This window comes from Lepidothrix coronata, unplaced genomic scaffold, assembly GCF_001604755.1.
Source record: "Lepidothrix coronata isolate B3197 unplaced genomic scaffold, Lepidothrix_coronata-1.0 Scaffold178, whole genome shotgun sequence".
Lineage (NCBI taxonomy): Eukaryota > Metazoa > Chordata > Aves > Passeriformes > Pipridae > Lepidothrix > Lepidothrix coronata.
The window spans coordinates 1,029,693-1,034,966 of record NW_016690358.1 but is presented as its reverse complement, the minus strand read 5'-3'; the positions used below and the strand labels follow the sequence as shown (position 1 = coordinate 1,034,966).

Genomic DNA, 5,274 nt, shown 5'->3' with positions numbered 1-5,274 from the left:
CGCGGGGCACCATGGGAAAGGCGCGGGGGGCGGGGCGAGGCGGCGGCCACGCCCCCTCTTCGGCGGGCGGGGGGTGGGGTGTGCTGTTCCGAGTCCCCCCTCAGCCCCCGCCCGGGGAGCGGCATCGCCAGCAGCGATTTGCGGGATATCCGGGGGATCCGGAGTATCCGGGGGATCCAGAGTGCCCAGGGTATCCAGGGTATCCTCTGATTCCCGAAGCACCGTTCCCTGTGCCCCAGGGCACACACGGTCCCTCAGCGCCCGGACCGGACCCGCGCACCCAGCCCAGCCAAGGCGCGCTCTCCTCAGCAGGACGCTGGTGGCACCATCGCTAAAACAGTTAAAATTATGGGCTCCCTGTGACTCTGTGGTTCTTTAGAAGATTCTGGTAAAAAACCGCCGCAGCCACTGTGCGAGGCTTTGCTGTTCCTCTAATCCAACATTGCCACCTGGTGCTGGCTGAGGAGAGGTCCCCTTGCCTCTGCCCTCACGAAATCGGTGCTTTATCACCAAAGTACTCGTACAACTGGGCAATTATTTCTTATTTGGAGTTCTTTCATAGTGAATATCTTTATTCCCTATATAATTTTGTGGCTAAAGAACCAGTCTCTCCATCATCGCTTTACAAAGGGGAGGATGTGCGTATGAATTCAGGGAAATCTCCAGGGGAAAGGAAAATATCTGCCTTTTTAATTCATCGTAGGCTGGTTTTCTCTACGTGTGGCTGCAGAGCACAATGAAACAATAACGCAGAAGGTATTTTTTAAAAATGGGATTAGTACAAAATACGTGTTGAACAATACTCAGAACAATCACAAGAAATTCAGCTCTTAACAAGCTCAGAATAAAAAACAATTAAGTGTTTAAAAACAAGCACATAAATCTCAGTTAACAATCCTCCTGTGCTCCAGTACTGCAGAGCAGTAAAAGCAGAGCCAAGGTAAAGCAATCCAGCTACTTTTGCCCAGTAGAAGTCATATATGGATTGCAAAATGTATGGTGCTAATAAACAGAACCATATATCGTGTTGGTGTTTCCAACATGCAAAATGCGGGTACTACTCCGTTTCCTGGCTTTATTTCAACGCCAGTCTTGGACTACATGAGTTTTCTCCCAATTTTCTTTGTTGTCCTTCAGTCAAGGCACCAAAGCCAGGGAGAGGTGAATCATTTTGACCCTTATTGATTGTCTTTGTGCTGCAGAAGGAGCTGCACAGTGCTGACCATCATCTTCCTGCTAACACAGGGCTGCAAGGGCACCCTGAGTTCCACATCCCGGAGCCTGTGCTCGCGCTGACCACTGGAGAAGCTTTACGACATCCCTGTGTGGTTTATTTTCCAGTTGTGCACAAAGCCTGGACATGACCCAGCCCAGAACCCCCCGTGCCCTGGGCTGATCCCCCAGCGTGGGCAGCAGGGCAGGGGGGATTCTGCCCCTCTGCCCCTCAGGTGAGACCCCCCTGCAGAGCTGCCTCCAGCCCTGGGAACAGCCCAGCAAGGACATGGAGCTGCTGGAGCCAGTCCAGAGGAGGCACCAAGAGGATCAGAGGGATGGAGCAGCTCTGCTGGGAGGAAAGGCTGGGAGAGTTGGGATTGTTCAGCCTGGAGAAGGGAAGCTTTGGGGTGACCTGACTGTGGCCTTCCAGTGCCTGAAGGAACCAAGAGGAAAGATGGAGAGAGACTATTTCCAAGGGCCTGGAGGGACAGGACAAGGGAGAATGGCTTCCCACTGCCAGAGGGCAGGGCTAGATAGGATATTGGGAAGAAATTCTTGGCTGTGAGGGTGAGGATGCCCTGGCACAGGTTGCCCAGAGAAGCTGTGGCTGCCCCTGGATCCCTGGAATTGTCCAAGGCCAGGTTGGACGGGGCTTGGAGCAACCTGGGCTGGTGGAAGGTGTCCCTGCCATGGCAGGGGGTGGGACTGGATGATCTTCACAGTCCCTTCCAAGCCAACCATTCTGTGATGGGGGAAAAGCAGGACTCTGAGAGCTGCAGGTGCTCAGCAGAGCTCTGGTAGTGCTGGAGGCATTCACTGAGCAGAGCTCTGCAGCCCTTCCCAGCTCCTCTGATGGGATACTCACCACTGCCAACACTTTCTCCATCCTTTCCTCCTGCCTTTTTGTACAGCACAACCAGGCCTACAAGTCCTACGTTCAGCCAAGATGAATATCATAGAGCTTTATTGCAGAGATTTTTTTTTAGGAAATAAGCCTGTCAGCATGTATTTGTTGTTCTATAAAACACTTGCTTTATGTGGCTGACAGAGCCCATATTCCCCACTTTTTGCCACTTTTGGAATTACCAGGTCCAGCAGCAGAGCCCCCTGGCACAGTGAGTGTTCCTTGGCTGTCAGCAGGCAGGCACCCTGTCCTGGGGCACCCATCTGGGATAGGGGGAGATCGCTGGGCAAAATGTAAACCCATGGGAAATTACAGGCAGGGTTTGTTCCCACAGAAACAGTGACATTCATGGATGTCATAGGTTTCAACTAAGAAAAAGCTTTTTTCCCAATAATCTTGAGTATTTTAACAATTATTTCCATGTGCAGTATAAAAACTGTGTATTAAGATCAGGATATCAAGATGGCAGAAAGGCTCATGGGTAAACAGGGATATTTAAAAATTAGGAAAGCCCTGAAAAAAAAATCTGCACTGCAATTCATTTTTCCAACCAGCACAGAAGCACCTATTTGATATAAAGCAGCAGTACCTGGGGAACCAGCCTGATGTGGTTCATCAACAGCCTCAGCCTACTAGCTTCAGCCTCAACAACCTGAATCCCCTGAGGCTGTTCATGCTCCTGAAGCAGCATATTGTCCCACAGCAGCCTGTGTCCCTGCTTCCAAGTTTTACTGGGATATAGACAGCACTGCAGCCACAGGAGCATCTACAGCAGGGTAACTGTGATGTGACCAAAGACTACCGAACTGTTTCTTAAAAACTAAAAGTTTTAGCCTAAAACACTTCAAAAGTCTGGATTATTTCACAAATACAGACTGTATGGAATCCAAATGGAAATGAGATCCAATCTCTCATCTCCATTTTGGAGGGAGCAATACACTCCTTTGTTCTGACTTTTGCATTTAAACACCATTTTTGCCTGAATCCCTGATGACAATCTTGCCCTCCCCACCAGTTTCCATGGATTTTACATATTCATCAGCCTTTTTCAGATGTTTTTTGCGGGCTTCACCTCCCCCAAGCCCAGGGAAGGGAGTAGGTGCTGCACTGTGGCCTCTCCAGTCTCCAATAGACAATATTTCAATGTGACTTTCAAAGCCTTATAAGATAATGAAAACCAAACTGAGCAAGTTTAAACACAAATAAGTTTAATTGAGGTCACATAAAATATATTTTAAACAAGCAGTGAGAAGGGATTAACAATTAAAGAACTGTACAGATAATTCTTGTTATACCCTGCCCCAAACTACCTCTGATGTTTGAAATTCCTACATCCAGATCCTGAAAATAAATAATTTTCTTATAGCCCCGTTTCAGTTGTGGGCTTCCAAGGTTCCATCTTCCCAATCTTTTCCAAACAGGGATTTTCAGAGCAGCACCAACAGCTTTTTTCTTTTCTTCTGGCCACTCCTGCTGCTCCAGCAAGCCTCAGGACACTTGCCTGTAATTCAAAAAACCAGCAAAGACAGTTAATAGGAGGATCCCTAAAGACCTCAAACTCAACCTTTACACTGAGCAGTTGAGTAGCTGACCTTCATTTTTATATAAAAGATGTACAATAAACAAAGTGTCTGCAATAGATTTTTCAGTTTTCTGTGTGTTGTCTGCATCCAATCTAGGCTCTAACTCCACAAGCAGGAGTTACTCCACTCTCAGGCATGCAGAGCACTGCCAAAACCCAGCACCACCGAGCACCAGGACGGCACCGGCGGTGCCAGGAGGACTCGGCAGCACCTTTCTCTCCCAGCAGCATAACACTGGCACAGGCACCGAGCAGCCACAGGCAGCTGACTACCACTGGGAGAAACAACTCAAAACTGAGGGTTTAAAGGACTGAAGGAAGTGGAGGCACAAAGTACAACCCTCTGGTGATGCCTCCTCTCATCAGGGTTTCCTCCAGCAAGTGGAATAGATAATGTAGGTTAGGTAAACCTATTGCTGGATAAACCAGGTTATTCTTTCCACCCTCAGGACCTGAGGCTGCTGCAGGACCTCGATTACAACCAGAAGAGGACGTTTAGTTTACTAACAACAGAACGGAGTGTTTGCCCATCTCCCCTCGTTGGCTCACGGTCACAACCTCATCCACGCTGCTTGAGACGCTCCCGAGATCTCCCTGTGTCTCATGCACCGGTTATCCCTTTACATCTCCTCTCCACAGGCACCGGTGTTCTCCTGGAGGGGCCTCACGCGGCTGTTCCCCCTCAGCACAGCTCGTGGGAGGCGGCTCGTGCGGACCCGTCACCTGAGGTTTGTTCCCTCCGAGGTTTGTTCCCTTCGCACGGTTCTCGGCCACCCTGAGCTCCGGGTGCGACCCCCTCACACGTGCCCCAGCCTCCCATCAGGTGATGCCCTAAAGAGAGCACAGGAGAAACGCCGCTAAAAATACTCAGTTAAATCTGTATTCACAGTTTAACACTTGGGCCCTGCCGTATGAGAGGGATAAAAAGATATCAAACCATAAGCACGAGGAGCTAGTGCCGGACGGCACAGCGGACAGAACACCCCCTGTGCCGAGGGACCCGCGGGCCCAGCGCCTTCCGGCCGGTAGAAACGAGTAAATAAAAAAAAAAAAGTAATATTTCAGGTGGCGCTCTCCGTTCCCGGAGCTCCGGGGCGCGGTGAGGAACCCCCAGGTCTGCAGCCCCGGTACCGGTGCCTTCCCTCCCCCGCTCCTGTCCCCTCATGGCGGCCGCGGCGAGCCCGGCGCCTTCCCCTCCCCTCACTGCTGTTACCTCATGGCGGCCCCTCATGGCGGCGGCCCGAGGGACGCCCGGCCCGGCCCAGGGCCGTTCCCTCCCCTCGCGGCCGCAGTTCCCCCTCACGGCCGCGGGTCTCTCCCATTCCCCCACGCGGCGGCGGGCGCAGAGAAAGGCCGGGCCTCCCCGCGCGGCCGAGGTGGTTCCGCAGGCGCCGCCCCGCTCGCCTCAGCCGCTCCCCCCGGGGCGGGACCGCCCGGCAGGCGGTGGAAAAACCCTCGGTAATGGCAGGCACAGGAAGACTTGGGCTGGTTTAATGATCAGCTCGTCCCATCCCCTGCCATGGGCAGGAACACCTTCCATTAGCCCAGGTTGCTCCAACGTGGCTTTGGACAC

At 52.0% G+C, this 5,274-nt stretch overlaps 1 long non-coding RNA gene across 3 annotated transcripts; it reads right to left on the bottom strand.

Moving 5' to 3' along the window:
- Positions 1 to 3,310: 3,310 nt before the first annotated feature.
- On the bottom strand, positions 3,311 to 5,264 carry LOC108504896. Of its 3 annotated transcripts, none has more exons than XR_001877289.1 (3): positions 4,915 to 5,264; positions 4,210 to 4,532; positions 3,311 to 3,620 (listed from the first exon to the last, which is right to left on the bottom strand). It is a non-coding gene; the product is annotated as an uncharacterized LOC108504896 (long non-coding RNA). The 3 variants fall into 3 exon arrangements; XR_001877290.1 differs by having other exon boundaries at positions 4,260 to 4,532; XR_001877291.1 differs by lacking the exon at positions 4,915 to 5,264 and adding an exon at positions 4,639 to 4,849.
- Positions 5,265 to 5,274: the final 10 nt, after the last annotated feature.